Genomic DNA, 22,657 nt, shown 5'->3' on the forward strand with positions numbered 1-22,657 from the left:
AGTTTAAAAACGGCAAAAGTGTTATAAGAAGTTTTTATTTACTCCTTAATGTTACGTAGATCTGATTTAATTCATATTTATTTTAATTTTATCGTTTGTTTGTCAGCTTTAAAAAATTTTTTTATTGTACATGCTATTATAATATAATCTTATTTAAGTGATTTGGAAAAATTTCAGAAAATAGTTTGACCTTGACTGATTCAATTGTAAACACTTCAAGCTGACCTAGTTCCCGACCTTAATTCAAAATTAGTAACAGTCACGTGAACAAGTTATTATTTTAAAGTTATTTTATTGTGGGAATAATAAGGCTGATATCGAGGCTGTGTTGAATACGCGACCCTAGGCTTGTAAATAGTTTTACTGAAATAAACAGCTTTGTATTATTTTATTATTAGAGCAAAATGATTGGTTTTCGTCAGGGCCATGTTTTAAGTGCGTGATATAAATATGATCACGTGACCCTCATACGGGCATCTGTTTTGCGCAGTATTCAGTTTTTATACCATTGTTTTAGAGAAATAATCTCGTCGAGCGGGAGCGCGCACACACAAACATACATGAACTCAAGCATTTTATAATTGAAGAATTTCTTTGTATTTCATTACTTTGTCAATGTATTGAGCAGTAGCACTTTTTCAAGTGATCTGGGTGGTCTCTATAAAGACTCGTTGGCATTTAACAAACTTATGGACTTGACAACGTCAGCTGCAACTTTCCTACCTGCCTTACAATTTTCTCAATGCCATGTTGTTGTACTGGATACGTTTGTGTGTTGGATTTGAGAAACAGGGATGGGATGATGTGTAGGAGTGAGTGTGTTAATTTTGCTTGAATGTATGTGTGATGGTGTATAAGTATGATTGTCTATATGTGAACAATCCTATACTTTTTTCTTATTTCGCTCCTTGTAGGATAACATTGCTAGAATTGAAGGGATTATAGGGTGACATGGAGGTGTAAATTTTGTTTAATCTCCCATAGACAACGTTTGTCTCCATGTAAAATGTCAACGTTAAACACCTATTAGAATCCAGAGTGTCACATTTGAAACCAAGTATTATAACCTCCGTGTTAAAGTCTCGTTAGAGTCCAGAGCCTAATCTCCGTGTTAAATTCCCATTAGAGCCCATATTGTCAACTCCATGTTAAATCCCCATTAGAATCCACAGTGTCATGGCTGAAGCCAAATATTTTAGCTTTAATGTTAAATTCCCGTTATAGTTCAGAATGCCATCTCCGTGTTAAATTCCAATTAAAGGCCAGATTGTCATCTCCATCTTAAGTTCACGTTAGAATCCAGAGTACAGTGCCATAAATGAAAACAAGTATTATAGCTTCAATGTTAATTTCCCGTTAGAGTTTAGAGTGTCATTTACATGTCAAATTCCTGTTATATTCCCCGTATGCCCCCATATGTGTTAAACCAATGAACATCCTTAACATAACATTTCTCGTTATATGCCAAATAGATATACAATACTAAACCTATTGACACTGCTAACAAAAGGATTTCCCGTCAGATACCAGATAGACCCATAATGTTAAGCCTACGGACAGTTTTAGCGCAGGACTTTCAGTTCGAGACCGAAGAGTTACAATGTTACATTTTCCAGTCAAACAGACAACTGATGTTACAACGTTAAAATCCCCGCCAAAATGACGTCTAATGTCAAACCTATGCACATATTTAATACAGAATTTCCCATCTTGTCCCTTTCGTCCGGACCCCGAGTGGCCGAGTGATCTAATGGCTCTGGTCTTTAGGCTTTACGGATCACAACCATCTCATCTCTGTCCACGTGGGTTCTAGTCTCGGGCTCGGTCAATGTGGGAAAGTGAGAAAGCTCGCCAGCTGCTTCACGTGAGTCGGTCGTTCTTCCCAGGGTTTCCATGTGTTCCTCCTCTTTCAGTTGTATTGACCGTCATGCATCAATCGGATAAATCAATCCCCATATTTTTGTCAATATCATTACAGGTGTGGGGCTGATTTATCGGTCTAGCCATGTATAGGCTTTAATCTGTTTAAAAATGGCGGTAAACCAACAAAAGCCGAACAAAATATACCTTTTAGTCCAAAACCTATTTGAACATAGGACTCGGGTTTGACCCTATGTCCCAAACTATATTGCCATGATTAAGGGAGACAACCTCATCAGACTTATTCAAAAGACATTTGATTATCAGGTAATCGCAGTATTGGCTAATCAAAACGTTGAATCAAAATTAAGTATATATGTTAAATAAATTCATAGAAGAAGATACTCGTTATATATATATATATATATATATATATATATATATATATATATATATATATATATATATATATATATAAATCTTCTATTAATGTATTCACCGATATAATTAATTTTTATTCCACATAGGGACATATATGCTAGTATCTTCCCATCTGCATTACCTTTATCTATTATCTTCATCTAGCATTTTTTTTATTGAGTTATCGTGAGTTCGTTTTGGGTTTTGTTTCTTTCTTATTTTTTATATGGTAAACAAGGATTCTACCAACAGCGTTAATTGTTTACAAACTTTGCTAAGACATACGTTGTACCTTCCAACTTGTTTACTACAAAGTCATTATCATGTTGTCGTTGTCACTGCCGTTGTGAAGCGATATTCCTATCTCACAAAGACAAGAAAGTGTTATCTTCGCTAGCCAAAGCTCCGATTTGATAACCCATCCTGTAGATAAGGTTATCATACGGTAGCGAAGAACAGGTAGTAGATGCAGTGATGCAATCTCTATTTCACTTTCGCTATCTATGTATTAAAATAAAAAAAAATTTATACAGTCCAAGTATAAGAAATGAATATTACGAATAAATGAATGGATGGATGAATGAATGAACTAACGAACGAATGAATTAATGATTTTGTGGGGAACAGAAATAGTATATTCAATAATAAACTATTTGTTTGGTTGGAATAGCTTGCAAATTATCTGTTTGCTATGTATTAACCACTAATTCAAATTACACATGTAAAACAAATAGGCGAAATAAACACAAGGACCTGTCAAATGGTAGCTATATTTAAGGCCTTATTTAGCGAAGCTCTCTTTCTCTTTCCTATATGAGAGAGAGATGGGGAGGGTGGGGTAGGTATAAGAGCAAACTATTTTTATATATCATAAAGAAATTTCTTTAATATATCCCTTACGTCTCCTCCATGATTTACGACAATAGGACATCGTTTACATAGTAAGCACAGTCATTTCAGATACAAACGAACATAAATGTGGTATACTTTGGCACTTTACAAATAATCTTGCCCATGATTCCTTTTGTGAAAATAGCCCATCGTATACCTCGTCCATGATATATTAAAAATGAAATTGTAGTATTTGATCATCTTCGCACCTGTTGAATCTAGTTCCCCACTGAAGAGCCCCGTTCAAGATTCCTACAATGCCATCTGACGGTGGTTGTGAACATTCTGAATAAGGGCTTGTCACCCAGTTTGTGACTTATGTTACCGGATATTTATCTTCTGAGGCACTTTCAACTGGCTAGAATCAACGACATAAAGTAACTGAGATATAGCAGGATATACATTTGAACTGGATTTACGTTGATTAGGCAAAGGTCAATATATCAATTATAAAGCAGGTACGTCCTCTACTGTTTTATATATCGCTTTGCATATCGGTTACTGGCAAAACACAAAATGCCTCGCAGGTTGACCGTTACGGCTAGTTCGGTAGTAGCTGTTTAATTGATGTATTTCATTTCCGCGTATCCGAGAAATATAATTCTGCCATATTAAAATAAGGGGAGGGAGGCTACGTAGACCAACTACCCGTTTTCTTCGGTATTTATGACCATTCAGACTCAGCCGATGCTCATCAGGTTTGCACCTGTCGGCAATATCATGGGGAAAGTGGGTTGGGTCAAACTAGGTGCGAGAGACGCTTTCTGTACACTTGCATAGCATTGACTTGTAGCAGGTAAAACTTGACTTTTATACAGGATGCTACAGGACCTTTTAAATCGGTATTTTAATTGTGCACTAGTAAAAATCTTTCTTTGACACTCAGTATCGACACTAATTTGTGCTCATGTACCGTTTTGGCGTTAAACGACACACACACACACACACACACTTTATACGGTGTATTTTCATCCTAGAACATAATGGTGAAGGCTAACATGGTGTTTGCTTTCACGTTTTATCGTAAAAACAAAGTCTTTCGGTTACTTGTATTTTGATTTTCGTGGGGACTTAAAGCATACGCTTTAGGAAGTCATGATGTGTCTTCGCTGTAGTAATAGTGAGTTAAGTGCTGTGTTTACGAATATGTGATAAACAGGAGGTACATACGTATTAGAGTTTGCTGTAACTATTTTTTTAGTTACTGTACTTCAGCTTTTTTTTATATAAAGTTTATATTATTATATGTTTTTATTAATCTTTTTTTTAAAAAATTTTCAACTTGATATTTTACATTAGTAAGTGATACTATCATGAACAAACTATTCGTTCTCACATTGTTAGTCGCGCAGTTATCTCGTAATGGACAGTTTGCCGCTTTCAGTTTGATGCAGAAGAAACGAGTTGAAGTATTTAAATTCACACAGCCCTTACTGCTGGTAAACAAGTGTTTGTGTTCTAAACAAATTTAATTCTGTCCAACAGAAAGGTAAACTTTGTGCATTCTGCGACTAACAAAAGGAATTTACTTTTTAACTATAACAGTATTATAAATAAGAAAACTGGTAAATAAAAAAAATTGTTTAATACAGTTATGCATACATTTTTTTTTTAAATTCACAGTGTGGTGTGTTCTGTCACGTCCTAGGTACATATAATAAAAGAGTCAATTATATAAACGGTTTGTCCCTGTTAAATTCTGACTATAACATGTTATTTTGGCGCCTCCTATAATATAAAAATGCGAGCCTTCAAAAGACTCAATATACCCCATTAAAATAGCGTGAAAGCTTCTCTGCCAGAATCATCGTATAATAGAGACACGATATCCGTGCGAAACGCGTGAATAACATTCCATATGAAGTCTATTCAGTACAAGTAGCAATACCCGTTCTATTCAGTACAAGTAGCAATACCCGTTCTATTCAGTACAAGTAAAAGTTAACTGATATCTGATGTCCGTTTACAGAGGTATGAAACCATTTTTTTTTGTTTTCATTGATCATGATTGATACACATGACGTCTTAACTGTCAGTAAGGAACAGTTTAACAATTTTGCTATTCTTACCGCCATCTTTCAATGGACTCTGAATAACAAAGATGGCTTGAATAATTTGTACTCAGAAAAAAAATACTTTTATTGTTTGAAAGATATCATAATTCAGTTGTTTCTTGAGCTTTGTTAATATTTATTTACATTTTGCAGTAATTTTGAAATATGGACAATTGGGCGAATGCCTGAGGGGAGAGTAACTACTGCGTACGTTAAGGAGGTGGTACATACTCGCATTTAAGTCCAGTCAAACTGCAAGAAACAAATATCCTATTAGCATAATGAGCCTGCACATGAGGTTCTGTATGGTTACTTTTAACAAACTGCACAGACGCAGATGTGCCGGCGCATTATGCTACGGCAGATCTTGGTAAGTGCGGTTTGCAGTAGGACCAGCTTATAAGCGCATACATATGGTATATTAATCCGCATCAATATAGCATACGAGCAGGGGCGATAATTATTCATTTTGACCCTGACAGGTCTGCTATAAAGAGCGAGCACGAACCGTGTTAGAATACCATTTCAGCGTCTTTAGAGGTTGTACCGTCCCAATTAATCATAGAACTATACATTACTGTAGATAGCAGGGCATATCCACGATGAGACAGAGAGTAATTTATATTGAAATATGCAGGTGCATTTTTTTTAAAGCAACTGAACGAAGAAAGGAAAGCTTGATAAAAGCTATCTTGGTCTTGTTCGTAATTGCGGAATATCCATGAGCGGGTCCGTAAATGAGTTTGAATAAACTTTGTTTCGGATACGGATAGGCCTAATATAATATCTGCGATTCTATCTTGGTGTGCCAAGAAAGGAGTGCTCCTGTTTTTTTATACATGTCATAAAATACTTTTCTTCCCTTGCGATGGTGCATCATGGGACATCTGATTAAAATCGAGATCTTTAACGTAACGGAGATCTGACGGACACAGGCTAATTCCTGTTCACGTTTCAATTCGCGAACTAGATCACATCTTCCACTATTTAAGTTAAGTAAGTCGTGATTCATGGCATTTGGTCTTGTACGCTATATCTCCCATCTCGAAATGCAGCTCTTGATCCGATGCATTCCAAAGAATAAGTGGACCGGAAATTTCAAAGGTCGACAGAGGTGTAATGTATGCTAATTAGAACTAGATTTAAATTTTGATCAGTTCCGTTGCTTATTCATTTTGCATTGCTGGACTTACGTGCATGTATGCATCCAGGGTCACCCGCATAATTATTTTAAGGGGGTGGCAACAGTGGCGTCGCTAGGGGGTGCGGGGGGTGCGGACCGCACCGGGTGACACCATCTCAGAGGGGTGACACCAGAATGAAAAATTGCAAATTTTACAGAGCACACACTGGTCGGTCTATTCTGGAGGGGTGACACCATGAGTTTACCGCACTGGGTGACACCAACCCTAGCGACGCCGCTGGGTGGCAATCATGTAGCGGTCAGCTATTAAGTTTTACGGAGGGGGTGGGGTGTATTCCACATTAAAGGAATTTTTGGAGATTATACTGTACATGACGTTTTGGGTGGTTTTATTTACGGTCCAGTTTTATGTCTCAGAATACCCAGGTCAGCCGATCTATGCATATCAGCATTTCTTGTTTCAATTTCCTTAAAAGCGTGACCGGTAGATATGTGAGAAAGCATGCCAGTAGCTTCTCGTGGGTCGGTGGTTCTTTCCGGTGTTTTCCCGGGTTCTTCCTCCACCATTAATACTGGCCGCCATGTATGGCCTATCGTGTGCTGAAAAATGGCGTTAAACCCCACAACAACAACAACAAAAAAAGCGTGACCGAGTAATGCTAATTGTCTCTGCACCAGTAAACTATCTTCAACAAAATAAACACTACATATTTTTCAGGAACCCTTAACCGTACCTGGGTTTGTATTTGATAACGCTTTTTGTTTGTTTTTGTCAGTGTTCAACGGGTGAGAACGGATTTTATTTCCCGTTATCTTCCAAATAAAGACATTTAAATTTGATGCCAATCTTAAGCAAGTCTTGTCATGTTGCACCGATTTCTCGTCATCAGTTCTGACGCCAAACAGATTACATAGCAACTGAAAAGCATTTGGCAACCGAAATAAAAATTTGAAAATGTGACACCTTCAATAAACTACGTGGATTAACCGTTTAAAATTATTATTATTGTGCATTTTGCTCTGATTACAGTCATTTCACCGCCAACCATTTTGTAGCACAAGAATATAATAATTGTAATGACTTTTTCTCTCATAAATAAAAAACTATTATAATCTGACATTTTTCGAGTTCAACTTTGGAGCCACGCATTCCCTTCAGCGCTCACTTCTTCGATTCATATTATAATGTGTTTGCTTTGTGATCAACTATTATCGAAAATGAATTAAGCCTCAAATCCTGTAATTGGATGGTTAACTTTTTGTTGTGAACATTAATTACAAAAACTTGGCTGGTTGTTTCTTTCTAACGATGGTATACCATAAATATTGTTGCAGTTTCATCGCAAGTTAACCACTTCGTAACAGAGCTTTTACGTTATTGTGTAAGTCGCCTCGACCGAGCCGAGTTCAGCTATTGTACATTGTACTATACACATGGCGTCGGCGTCGGCACAGATAAAGACATGTACATATGACACCACACTGAATTTCAACTATTCGATTTTCCTAGTTCCCAGGCAACAGTTTGGAGCGGGATTCATAACGACTAGCCTCAAGGGAGGGGGTAGATTTGTACATATATGCACATTGGTTGTACTATTTCGGTCAAGTACATGCGTTTAGATAAGGTGTTTTGCACATTGGATGAATACTATTATACATGAAATCATGAAACTTTGTGAGGAGATGCAGTTTCAGAAGTACTATCCCCCCCCCCATCACAAATGTAGGTCACTGTTATCTGTATATTATGTTTTACTGACCTTGGTTAAATTGTATGATCTAAGTTTATTTCTCAAGCACTGTTCAGGATAGAATCATCAATCTGTATGTTATTATGTATCGTTGTTATTACAACACCATTATCACTAATCTGAGGTTTCTCTGACCCATCCGACCCCATTTTAGATATTTTTACATTTATGTTTGGGTGTGGGTCAGAGCACATTGCATATCGAAAAGTTGGGATTCGCCGCCGCCGAATCTAATGCAGAGTACTACTTTGCTGGGCAAGAATTTGTATTGCTTGGTTTTTGTTTACCCCAAAATGGGAGAATGAAACCGTCATTAATCCACGGTTATTTTTCAGCCTGGACAGAAAAGGTCCGTGGTACTCTGACTGTCCGTGCGTTTGTATATGCACCAAACAGAAATGCTTTATTAAGGACACTTTCTCATCACCTAATGGGAACAACCAAGCAAATGTGCTTTATCGGGGACGTTTTCTCAGCAGAGCGTACGTTGTCCATTTATTCTTACCATTTCATCTCGACCCATTTGCCACATTTTAATAATGGATATATCAAGATCGTATATACACCTGCCTTTTCGTTTATCAAAGTACCTATACAAGTTTCCAAGATTGCTGATGTTAACTACCGTTATTTTATGGGGTTTTATCAACCTGGATAAATATTGTTCACTATAAGTGTTATCTTGAAGGGCATACATTGAAGATCTGTCCTTCTGATTCCCAAGTATGTGGAACACGTGTGTAGTAAATATGTTCCACTTTTGACCATTACTGTATTGAAGGAAAATGGAAAGTACATGTAAACTAAGTGTGTGCAATTTGGATTTGTAACAATTTTTCAGTCATATTGCTCCGATGTTTGCAGTGTGGCAGTTTATAGTGGTGTCTAACACTGGAACATCATGCCGCAGACATTTAGCATCATATCCCACCCAGTCATATTATTCAGACACCAGGCCGACCAGTCCAAACACTAACCTCTTAATGCTGAGTAGCTAGCGAGGTAGCTGTTAGTACCATTTATATGTCTTCGGTATGACTGGGGTTCGAACCCTTGACCTCCCTCATCTGAGGCTAACGCTCTAACCACTTAGCCACCGGAGCGGTCTGTGAAAACCAAGACGGAATCAGTTCGAAATATCCTTAAGCAAAAGTCAGTCATGGCCTAAGCCAATGGCCAGTAATGCTTTCACTATCCTTAAGCGAAGGTCAGCCATGCAAATAGTTTTATTAACAATCTTTTCTTTATTTATCCACAATTGTTGAAGCGTTCAAAAACACTTTTTACAAGAAATAAGATAACAGCTCTTAACTGGAATATTCCTCAAAGCAGTTAAATCATATTAAGTTAATATACTTAATTCTTTGATCATTTCCAGCGTAGCAATAAGATTGACGTGACATTACGTAAGACATTGAAGCAAATGTTTTTTGTCTGTGAACAACATGCAATATACAAATTATTTTGTACGAAGTATACATATACGAATTATTTCAAATGGAATTCAAGCACTGAATTCAGTGTAAAAATAGATAAAAAGGCGAACAATGAGAATAAGCGCAGAGTTCATGAAGGCTTTCAGTACCCAGACAGAACAACCTGTATCGGAACAAGAGCTGTTTGACTAACATATCGTCTAATCCAGCAGTTCAATTACGTACATAATTGATCACCACATTCAACCTTTACGTTTGCAGACACATAAGTTTTTGTCCAGTCTTCGGAAAAACTAATTTCGTAAATCATGATATTATTGACTCCTGACATTTATATTACTAAATCGTACGTTATATTTGTATAATTATCAACCCGTATGTTCGTGACTTAATAGTGTACCAAACTGCGTATCTGTGTTACCCCGTATACCATAAATTTCAAATAAAAAATATTTAATGCCCTTGACATATCTCTGGAGGTTCATGTAGTATTACTCCTGTCCGACCGTACGTCCCGCCCTCTCACGTACAGTCCCATTTTGTCTGTCCTGTTCCGGCACGTGGGATTTGTGGTATCTCAGTTGGTAGAGCGTTGGAGTCGTAATCCAAGGGTTGCGGGTTTGATACCCGCTCAGGACAGCCCGTGTCGGCTGCCTTGTGTGCCTTCGGTAAGGCGCTTAGTTTCCACTTATTTGGCACTATGTGCTAAAAGTGCCGTTCAGAAAAAACAAAACAAAAAAACGGTTTTATCATTCGTTTCGGCTTATTAACTTTTGAAAGACTTAATGTATTGTAATAAAATTGTATTTGTGTATTTACTTTAAGAAGACCGAAGTTAAGTTTGATTTCAGCATTTTTGGGTAATATTTAAGAGCTATGGACCTAGCTTGACTTTGAATTTGCTTTTCCATTTCCACAAAGTTAACTATTGAAGGATTGAAATTAAATTTTGCATCACACTTTATCTAGGCCAAGTGTTGAGTTACGTTTGATTAAAAAATTTGTTTTTCCATCTCTGCTCAGCAAGGTATTTGAAGTATGCCATGGATTGAAACCAAATTTGGTATGAAGTTGGTATGACGTTGCCCATTAGGAAGTCATAATCAGACTTGATTTTAAACGTTTTCCGGTAAATATTCACGGGAGCTACGACCCGTTTTTCTGAGAACCTTAAATTTCAGTTTCCGCTCAGCAACTTCGCTGAACCATTTTAAAGGAATTCGTGGAATGAAACCTAACTTGATATGAAATATTCAATATGTCACCTACGATGGCCGTCTTTAAAATATTGTTATTTTTGTTATTGCTACTCCTCCTGAATTGATAGTCATATCAACCTGGGAGTTTCACCAGGATTCTTAATATGTCTAGTTGGTCCTGAATACAATGGCGCAGATCTGACAGTATGGGCGATGTAGCAGCCATCTTGAAGATCTTGTTCTCGCAGTTTTTCCCTAATGGATGGTCACGTCAACATGGGATTTTCACTAACAGACTTAATATCATGTCTACTTGGGCCCAGACGAAAAGGGTTCCCATTGGCAATCAAACATTGCCACCGTGGCGGCCATCTTGAAAATCGTGTTGCCTCGACTTCTCCTGAATGAAAGGTCCGATTATCACGAGGTTTTCACTATAGACTTTTTAGAATACCTAGCTGGACCTAAATGGAAATGATGTCCCGCTGACATCCAGTGTGGGCGCAATTTCGGTCATTTTAAAAATATTTTTGTTACTGCTCCTGAGTGGATGATAATATCACTAAGGGACTTTCAGTAAAAGCTTTTTTTTTTATAACGCCCTGTTTGACCTAAATGAAAATGGTGCTGATTTGACGTCGAATATGGCCTCCATGGCAGCCACATTGATTGGTCATATTGACATGATGTCTCTACTAAATTACTTTGTCAAGTTGGTTTTTGATGAAGATGATGCCAGTCTGACATTGCATAAGACTTATTATAGTGTCTAGTTGTTTTTTAATGAAGATGGTGCCTGTCTGGCTTTGCATAAGACTTATTATAGGTGGGTTCGATCCCCGGCCGAGTCATACCAAAGACTTACAAAAATGGTACTAACAGATGCCTCGCTTGGCGCTCAGCATTAAGAGGTTAGTGTTAGGACTGGTCGGCCTGGTGTCAGGATAATGTGACTGGGTGGGACATCAAGCTACATATCTGCGGCATGATGCCCCAGTACTAGACATCACTATAAACTGCCACACTGCAGATATCGTATCGATATGACTGAATTTTTTTTAAAGCTACGTTAAAAAGTCAAATCACACACACACACATTTATTATAGTGTCTAATGAAGATGGTGCCAGTCTGACATTGCACAAGACTTATTATAGTGTCTAGTTGTTTTTTAATGAAGATGATGCCAGTCTGACATTGCATAAGACTTATTATAGTGTACTGTTGGTTGTTATTGAAGATGGTGCCTGTCTGACATTGCATAAGACTTATTTTAGTGTACTGTTGGTTTTTTAATGAAGATTGTGCCTGTCTGACATTGTATCAGACTTATTTTAATGTAATGTTGGTTGTTATTGAAGATGGTGCCTGTCTGACATTGCATAAGACTTATTATAGTGTACTGTTGGTTGTTATTGAAGATGGTGCCTGTCTGACTTTGCATAAGACTTATAGTGTCTAGTTGTTCTTTTAATGAAGATGGTGTCTGTCTAACATTGCATAAGACTTACTTTAGTGTACTGTTGGTTGTTATTGAAGATAGTGCCTGTCAGACATTGCGTAAGACTTATTATAGTGTCTAGTTGTTTTTTTTAATGAGATGATGCCTGTCTGACATTGCGTAAAACTTATTTTAGTGTACTGTTGGTTGTTATTGAAGATGTTGCATGTGTGACATTGCATAAGACTAATTATAGTGTCAGGTTGGTTGTTATTGACAATGGTGCATGTCTGACGTTACATAAGACTTATTATAGCGTCTAGTTGGTTTTTTAATGAAGATGGTGCCTGTCTGACATTGCATAAGACTTATTATGATGTCTAGGTGGCCCTAAATGAAAATATTCCTTCTCAGACATCCAGTGTCATATAAACACACGATGTCCATCTTTTGAATCTTGTTTTTACTTATAACAATAATAATAATAATAATAATAATAATGAGGACTTTGTATAACGCCTAATCTTTAGAAGCTCTAAGCGCTTTACAACATTAGACAACACCTATAAGATAAAAAAAAACATATAATGATATGATTACAAAAACAAACACCATGAAATTAGAAAACATTATAAAATATGCTGAGAATATTTAAGGTAGGAAACATTATTAGGTCTTTTAAGTTTGTTCTTGCAGTCGAAATAAATGAGTTTTGAGAGCCCTCTTGAATGTGATCACTGTGTCTTTGTGTCTAAATTCAGTGGGCAATTCATTCCACGTTGCTGGGCCCTGATATGCAAAAGAACGCTGTCCATATGACTTTGTTTTCATACTTGGAATAATGTGTATACGGTTGTCAGAAGAGGAGCGTAGGTATCTTGCTGGTGTGTACACATGGGTGAGGTCGGATAGGTATGTTGGACTAGAGTCCGACAGTGAAACGTAGCACAGAGAACAAATTGTGTTTGATTCTGGATCGACTGGATAGCCAGTGTAGGGGACAGAGCAGCGGGGAGGTGTGCTCTGATCGTGGTACTCTAAGTATGATCCGAGCAGCTGTGTTTTGAACTTCTTGAAGTTTCTGAAGTAGATATTGAGATGAACCAGGCAGATCAGCAGGGCTGGAGTGTATTCCATTTGCAGATACAATTTGTGTCCTGTTGACCAAGTAGGACTTGAACCACAGTAAGGCTGTATCAGGGATGCCAAATACATGCTGGAGACGGTGAAGTAATATATCATGGTCTATTGTGTCAAATGCTGCAGACAAATCAAGGAGGGTGAGGATTGTAATCTTTCCGCTATCCACCGCAGAGAGAATGTCATTAACTACTTTTAGAAGAGTAGTTTCAGTACTGTGGCAAGGGCGATATGCAGATTGTATATTGCTAAAAAGACTTTGAATTCAGATGAGATACAAGCTGGGATAGAACAACCTTTTCTAAGATTTTTTATATGAATGGGAGATTAGAAACTGGGCGGTAGTTCTTTAAATCGTTATGGTCTAGTGTTGGTTTCTTCAGCAGAGGCTTTACAATGGCAGTTTTGAAAAACGATGGGAATTCCCCGGATGAGAGAGAGGTATTAATAACATCAGTTAGTGAAGGCAATACTGGATCTAAGCGCTCAAGCAGCAGTGATGTTGGAATTGGATCAAGTTCACATGACTTTGGTGCACTCTTCATCAGGATTGTACATAAGAAATCCATAGAGACAGGTTCAAATGCTGCTAATGGTTGTCGCTCAAATTCTGTATCCCAACTGTATGGTGACGACGAGTCAATTGAAATTGTGGTATTAAGCTTATCTCTAATGGTTTGTACTTTGTCACGGAAGAAATTTGCAAGCATGTCCGGAAGGTCGACTGGAGAGAAGGTATTTGGAAGTGGTGTACATTTGTTCCTTGACATTAGCTTGTTAGTAATCTCAAAGAGCTATTTGCAGCTGGAACTTTCCATGACCTTAGTAGTATAGTGGGCTGATTTCGTTACATGGATTATATTTGTGACATTATTCTTAGCGGCTTCATAGATTTGCTTATGAATAGTGAGTCTGGTGGAAAGCCAAAGCCTCTCAGCTTTACGGCGGTCTCTTTTAGCAAAAGTTACAGGCGTGATGACATGGGGATTTCAGTAAATGAGTCGTTAGGGCAGGTCTCAAACTCAAACCACCCGAGGGCCGCACGAGGACATTTTCGATGGCCCGTGGGGCCGCACCATCTTGATTATCTCTCATGACACCATGTGACGTCAATCATTTTGCGGGCCACAAGAATCGGCTTGGCGGACCGCTTGTTCGAGACCCTACGTTAGGGCATGTAGTGGGTTCTGAATGAAATGGTGTCTCTCCGACCTGATATATTGCCGCTATAGTAACAGTATTGAAAATTTCAATATTGAAAATCTTCTTTTAGTTACTTTTACCGAACAGATGCTTCAGTCAACATGGAATTGTCTCCAAGACACCTCTTTTGATATTAAAGTTGGTTCTAAACAGTAATGATACTGAATTATATTGGCCATGCCTAAAAACTGGTTATCACTTCATTAGTTGACAGGATGGTCGCATCAACATGGGCATTTCACTAAAACACTTCTCATATGTTGTTGATCCTGTATGTACACGTTGCATATGTCACGTATCAGAGTTTGAAAAATCTCGTAACAGGTACTTCTAATACCGATATTTAAAAAGACAACAGTAGTACCACCGCTTCTTTCATGTAGTATAAATTCAGATGTGTATTATAGTTATTCTGACCTACCCTCCAAAATAGTTACCTTGACGATTAACCTGAAAATCTGTATATGGCAGTTTGTCATGTATCGACATGGGGTTGTCAGTATTATAACGGTATATGAGTAGTTCTGGGTAAAAATGGTGTTCATTAGGAATTTCAACATGTCACCATAGTTGCCATCTCGAAAATCTTGTTACTGCTACTTGACTTGCATGAATCGTGAAGTGTATATAGGATTTTCACTGAAACACTTCTAGCAATGTTTAATTGGTTCTGAATGAAAATGGCTCAGATCTGACCACTAATGTGTCCGCGCTTTGCGAAAGAGAACAACCAGATTTTAATTGACATTCAGTCGTCAAATGTCATTGCTTGCATTGTTTTTCTTTATTTAGCGTATGCACAGAGTGACTTGTAATTATACAAGTGAATTTAATCAGACGTTTTATTTACATTCCAATGAACAAATTTATAGCACTCTGACACTGATTTTAGGTCCTTGGTCTTGGCTCAGGATTTGAATTGTACTGGCTTGTGAGCATGATAACAAAACAATTGTTTGTTTTTTTATCAACTCGTCTGTTGATATGCCAGATGGTTACCTTGAATATGGTTCAAGATCAAAACGCGTAATAGAGAACTTTGCTCTGCGTTAACATTTATCTTGTGACTGTGTTAACTTAGACCAGTGCTGTCCAACCCGCAGCCCGCGGGCTGATTTTAAATGGCCCGCCAGAGCTCGAGCAACTATATAGTCGTTGCTTTTCAGTTTTCTGCTGCGGCCCTCGGTTTCAAGAAAAACATTTTTCAGTGGCCCATGGCGTCAAAAAGGTTGGACCGCACTGACTTAGACGTTTAAGAAAATATTTGTATGACCAAGTTTGGTATGTTGGAATTCCTCGAGAATACCAGAGAGCGCGTTTTAATACTCAGAAGCAATTAATAAACAGAAGAAACAGTCTATTCTTAGATTCATTTCAATTCCTTCTAGGAACTATTGTTATTTCTCAGCCCCCCCCCCCCCCTTTTGACATTAAAATAGTGTGTGTGTATGTGTGTGTGTCTGTACACCCAGGATAAAGAGGGATATATCAGATAAAAAATGAAGTGATACAGTTTAATTAGATTTGTACATAGATTTAACAATATTTTTTTAATTAAACAGTAGGCAAAGGTCATTTAATAAAAGTATTACCCAACGATAGTTATATTTAAACTGCCAGTCAGTACTTATTCACACATACAGTATTGTGTGTGTGTGTGTTTTCCTTCTTTGTGGGTGGGATACTCATGCTGACTGTCACTGTGTATTGAAATACTGGTAAAAGCAAATATTGCAAACGTTTCGACTTAAATCAGTATAATTATTTCCTTCCTTGTGTCACGTTTCTAGCTTACGCCAAAACAATATATAAAACTGAGCTGTCATCGGACCATCAACTCCGGTGACGTTTGATTGACTTGAGGCTGTAAATAGAGACAATTTAAATGCATGAGACAACACATTGAATAAGCGATCCTTATCCATGACATGAATGGGTGAGCTTGAAGCTATACGTCTCTATATCTTACATACATTATTTTGTTGTCTACAACGCGCACCCAACTTCCGACCAGTCTAAACCCAATGTTGCCTTTACGTAGTAATCCGGAAAATCAAGGTCTTACGCTGAGCTATTGTCCTAAGTCCTAATTTGAAGGAACGGGGGGAATGAGTTGGAGGGGCACCATGAAATAGAAGTAAATTGGTGCACTGCATTATTATTCTCAGGTAACGGAATTATTTATCATATTATTCAACACTTGTGATGGCATATCGATTGAACTCATTTTTAATCTGTTTAATTTAGTGTCACTTTATACACGAACAAGCGCATTTTTCCTTCAAGGGAGATGGCCTGATGTGAGAAGTTATTCAAGAGCAACAATTTTACATAGGACCACCTACCACATGTACTCGGTTTTAAGACCGATCCAAATGCAAAATGCACAGAACAAGATCTGCCGTCCCATAATTCACCGGCAGATATATGTCTATTTTGTTGTTAGGAATAATCATTAGAACTAACGACATAGGCCCTGATCTGACAGCTCTTGTTTTGTTGGCAAAAAAGGTCGTTGTTATTTGCAGTTGGACGGACTTATAAGCGTATAAAGACAATACGCTTAACACGATATTCCTACCATCATGACTTTTGTCTGTGATTTAAAAAATGCTGGTAATTTTGATCGATACATGTATCATGTCATCATTAAAATCGATCAGTGCGTTACCCATATATGAAAATAATTAATCCAATAAAACTAGTGAGAAACTATCGATTATCCGTTGTATTTACTTATGTCGATTAATGGGTGTATTTTTCTTTCAAAAATTTATTCTCTTGATAGATCTATCTTAATCTTTTTCCTTGATTATTATACTTACGGATCTGGTTGCAAAATGTATTGATAATACACTGGTCAGTGGTGAACACTCGGGTACTAAATGCCGTTATTCAGAGAGATGCAGATTTAATAGATTTTACATGGACGTTTTTAATGTGTGTGTGTGTGTGTGTGTGAGAGAGAGAGAGAGAGAGAGAAGACCGCTCTGGTGGTCTAAGTGGTAGAGCGTCCGTCTCTAATGCGGGAACTCGCGGGTTCTAACCCCGGTCGAGTCGTACGAAAGACTTAAAAAATGGTATTAGCAGATGCCTCGCTTGGCGCTCAGCATTAAGAGGTTAGTGTTGGGGCTCGTCGGCCTGGTGTCAGGATAGTAACATGCCCCAGTGCTAGACATCACAATAAACTGCCACACTGCAGACATTGTAGCGGTGTGACTGAAAAATGTTAAAGCTATGTTAAAATCGAAATCAAACACACACACACATACACATACACACACACGGCATTGTTTCATCCTTCCGATTGTTTCCATTTCATGTGTTTAGCTCGTACATATTTGTTTTCATCTGATATGCATAATTAAAAAAGAAAAATATTTCCGGCAATGTCTTGCACGGGGCTCCATCTAGATAGAAATGGAAGCGCTTCCAACCCCACTCCATCATTTACCCCAAATACGCTGCCCACTGCTGTATATCTCCATGCGGCTTTTTCTTCTGTCCCAGTAGGCTGTCTCCTCGGCCTCTCGCCAAGTAACGTACATACGTTTTAAATGTTATTTTCAATTAATTCGTTTTACTTTTTGTTTACTTTTTAATGTTGGGTACATATTTTGAATGTGCTTTTGTTTAATTTAATTCCCAAACAGATATCATCATACTTTTTTTTTTATTAACAGAAAGACTTCTTGTTGGAAATACCATCCCATGTATGCCCCAAAAGTGCCCCTGTTGTTGAAACAGTTGTCTGTATCGTTGAGGTACTCCTTTGCAAATTAGCTATGAAAAAATGCCCTTGTAGCATTGCCTGCATACACACATTAGCTGACCTTGATAATTGTTTTCGGAAACTCTACCAGTTAATTCGATTCACCCCAAACACTGAATCGTGCCATGATAATAACATCAACAGACTGTAGTAGAGGTATCAGTTTCGGTGTTGACAAAAATAGAAAGACAAGCTGCAACATTTGTGTTAAGTATAATGGATGGCAGGAGCGATGTTTTTGTTGTATTTTTTTCTCTTCATGCACCCATAAAAGAAGCGTGGCATTCACGCATTCTATTCAACATGTACAGCCCGAATACTTTTCCATTGAATATTTACTTGATACTTCAGAAACAGGGCTTATATTGACTGGTGTGTGGGTGGTTTGGTTATCGTTTTTTAGGGGATGATCGACCGCGGTGTTATTGCCCGGATCGAGTAAATAACAAAATATATTAAATTAATGGATGGAATAAACTTATATCTGAGCAGAGATATAGAATAACAACACTAGCCCCCGTATAAAAAAAAATTAATACAGTTTAATTAATTATCTAAACAAAATGAAATTGAACATGATATTTGAATGATAAACTTTCTTAGAAATAAATACCAAGTTATGAAAATGCAGTTAGCCGTTCAGTTTACACCGATAAGACAAATTTCATCATAAATTGAGTGAACGATCGAATTCAATTGCCTGGCATGCCTGCATAATCTGTCTGCTTGTCGGAACCTCCAAAGTCAACGTTAGTAACAAGTTAGAGTCGATGTATTTCTTTCCCTTCTCTTTCTCTCTCCAGCCTCTTTCGGATCATCAACATTAATTTACCTAACATGCATTGTATTATATCAGGCATACTGTGGTACCATGCCCATTCTTCTGGTGCTGACAAGAGTTTTATTTGTTGTAAGTGGTGTCTGCGCTCTTTGCCCACTGTATGGGTGTATATATGGAGCTAGTTCCTTGTGCTTTTGGATACTAGCTCGCTTCGACGAAGCAGAATCTCTCTGTACCTTTAAGGTTCCATGTCCCTCAAACTTTCCAGACACCCGTCCCTTGGTCAATTATTTAACGAGAAAAGATACTTGCTGTTTTTCTTCGGAGCTAAGAACATTTTGCCTTCCTGCAGAAAAACTTGGACTGACTAATTTCGCGATGGAAAATACTTAAGACATTGAACTTAGTAAGGGAAACACAACCTTATTTAGCTTAGCCAATCAGGATTAAATTTTATCCGAAAATTAACACATGCCCATCGAGGTTAGAATAATTCTCTGTTTCGCCCTTTTCTCCCTAATCCGATTCCTGGAAATTTTCCATTTATGACACTTAGTTCAAATTGAACAAAACTGTCTCTGGATTGTCTCTACTTTGTCATTTTCCCGCTACTTAAACACAAATTTATTTCGCCACTCCATCTGTCTGACCGTTATCCCGACAAAAAATCAACCAGGACCCAAACCAAGGATGCTAAACTCAATGCGGTTAACCAAGCCCATTAAGCCCATTAGTCAATTTAGTTTGTTTCGTGTCATACTGACCGCGGCAACTCAGTTATGTGTTGCAATAACATGTTACAGAATCCACATTGTTACAATGACCAAAACAAAACTTTTGGAAAACTGTCTGAAATTCATAAGAAAACTAAGTCGGTCCTACTTTATTGAACGACCTTCTGCTGTATAATACACTATACATGATACAGCTTTCCTGAAAGAAAATTGTTTTGAATCCGGTTTCCTTGTTTTGTTTGTAAGTGCCTCGAATGAATCCGCTAAATATAGAGTTATAGTCATTTCCGGAACTATATATACAGCTGGTGATCAATCGCGAATGGAAGAAAAGACTCGTTTTGGCGTAAAAATGCCCTTTGGTCAATTTCAGTCTTGGCTCGTCACATCTATTATCAGGTTAATGCCATAGGTATTAATATTTTGGGAAGCAGTATAGGGCTTCATCTGAAAAATATAGTTTATGTCTTACAAATCAAATAGACTTCATATATCAGAGATCAGTCGTTATTGGTGAAATATCAGACGCCGGCTGACACTAGTATGCAGCAATTATTTTATTTCTTTTATTGTTTTATTGCTTTGCTCATGAATGGCTACGAATGTGTCGGCAACATTATTAAGGTGTCGCATTGAGGTTTCGAAAGTCACATGCCTTCTGCATCGGAATAGTTATTTTCAACGCTGATTTGGGTGAAAATCGCTAATTGTCGACGTAAATTTGAAATTTTGCGTTAGGGTCCAGCTGCTGAATTTTCGGCGTGTGGTCTCTCTCTCTCTCTCTCTCTCTCTCTGTTTGTAAACAAAATTGTTGTGATGTTTTTTCTTTAAATTCCTGACCTTCAGATAGATTGGAAAAAAATATTATTGGGTTAATTTGTAGAAAAAAGAGCAAAGTATTTCCATGATATCAGGTTTAAAAGACATACAAGTCCCTCATCCCTTCCAGAAAATGTAATGGTTGGTACATTATGTGCAAATGTCGCTCCGTGTGAAGTATGTGTACCTGCACCAAGATTGATATCTGCAAAATGGCCGGGAGGGAGTCATCAATGAAGTAATCTTATTTGACGTTACATGTGTCGCAATCATTCATTACTAGAATCCTCACGGATTGATATGGTGCATTACAGCTGTTTCTTCAGGGCAGATTCGAAATGATAACGTCAGCTGTGTGAATGGTCTACCATTCGTCATTCATGGCATTCGTAAAGAAAATTGCCGAACATGGCTATTGTTTGGAGAGAGAGAGAGAGATTCTTAGATTTTATTATAGAAAGCTCGTTACGTTTATTTTGTTTGTTCAGTCTGATATATATGTCACGGCCATATAAGGTAGTGATCGTATATAATAGGAACCAGTGCACCAGCCAGCCTTGTATTGCTTTTAAAGAAATGCAATACTATTCGAGGTAACATGAGAAAAATCGTCCGGCTACAAAGAACTGCTTCGTTCTAAGATGTTTTTACCCGCGAAGAACTTTTAAATAGCAAAAATCAATATCAGTAAATAACAAAGTAGAATACATTCTCGGTCATCGTGTCATGTGACATCTATTTTCATTTATCAGGAGTCGGATTGCTTGCTTTTCCCAAGCTATTGAGGCCATAACAAGGAAACGAATTGCGCTCTAAAGGCTTGATCACGCGACGTCGATCGAGTTGTCATGCGCAGTCGATTTCTCAACTGCAATTTACAATACGCGAGCTCGAGATACACGAGTTAAATACCAGTAATTTTGTGGGATGGGGGTAAATTTGTATCATCTCAGTACAAGTCCTTGTAAAGAAAAAAAATATAAAATCCCAAAGATGTCTCTTTAGGAACCACGAGAGCGTTTGTTCTGTCGTGGCCCAGCCTGTATGTTACTTGCATTGAGTACTGAATGGGCCGAGAAAGGAAGCAGAAACTTAACCAGGAAGCACTCGATATCTGTCATAAAGTTGATATGGCAGTGAAGAAACATACACTTACAGTGACGCTTATTATAAGGTCCATACAGTCGTGAGGATTGCAAACTGTTTGATATTGACTGTGTTTACCTAACATTCATTGTATTATATCAGGCATACTGTGGTACCGTGCCCATTCTTCTGCTGCTGACAAGAATTTTCTTTGTTGTAAGTGTGATGTTCCACATTATACGAGGTGTTACTGTAACTTATTGCTAAGTCTTACAGTATATTATGACTAAATGTTAATGTATCTTGTGACTAAGTTTTACTGTATATTATGACTAAGTGTTAATGTATCTTGTGACTAAGTTTTACTGTATATTATGAGTCAGTGTTAATGTATCTTATGGCTAAGTGTTAATGTATCTTGTGATTAAGTTTTACTGTATATTATGACTAAGTGCTACTGTATCTTATGACTAAGTTGTTCTTTATTTTATGACTAAGTGTTTCTGTATCTTGTTACTAAGTGTTACTGTACCTTGTGACTAAGTGTTACTGTATCTTATGACTAAGTGCTACCATATCTTATGACTAAGTTGTCCATTATGTTATGACTAAGTGCTACTGTATCTTATGAGTAAATGTTAATATATCTTATGACAAAGTGTTACTGTACCTTGTGACTAAGTGTTACTGTATCTTATGACTAAGTGCTACCATATCTTATGACTAAGTTGTCCATTATGTTATGACTAAGTGCTACTGTATCTTATGAGTAAATGTTAGTGTATCTTATGACTAAGTGCTACTGTATCTTATGAGTAAATGTTACTCTCTCCGATGACTAGGTATTACTGTATCATATAACTGGTGTCCCGGGTGGCCAGGTGGTCTAAGGCGCTCGCCTTTATAGATAACTGTCATTTCACC

At 37.6% G+C, this 22,657-nt stretch overlaps 1 protein-coding gene across 2 annotated transcripts in view; it reads left to right on the top strand.

The window, feature by feature from the left end:
* The first annotated feature begins 3,452 nt into the window (after positions 1-3,452).
* LOC149797881 (muscle-specific protein 20-like) overlaps positions 3,453-22,657 on the top strand; it is a 61,284-nt gene continuing 42,079 nt past the window's right edge. Inside the window, exon 1 of one of the 2 annotated variants that reach the window (XM_089962904.1) lies at positions 3,453-3,629. The gene's annotated coding sequence lies outside the window, so the exon portion shown is untranslated. Of the gene's footprint in view, positions 3,630-21,568; positions 21,950-22,657 lie in introns of those variants that run through there. The other variant, XM_089962905.1, reaches the window with a different exon arrangement.

The sequence above is a fragment of the Sinohyriopsis cumingii genome, chromosome 6, assembly GCF_028554795.1.
Source record: "Sinohyriopsis cumingii isolate HCF-2022 chromosome 6, ASM2855479v2, whole genome shotgun sequence".
Taxonomy (NCBI): domain Eukaryota; kingdom Metazoa; phylum Mollusca; class Bivalvia; order Unionida; family Unionidae; genus Sinohyriopsis; species Sinohyriopsis cumingii.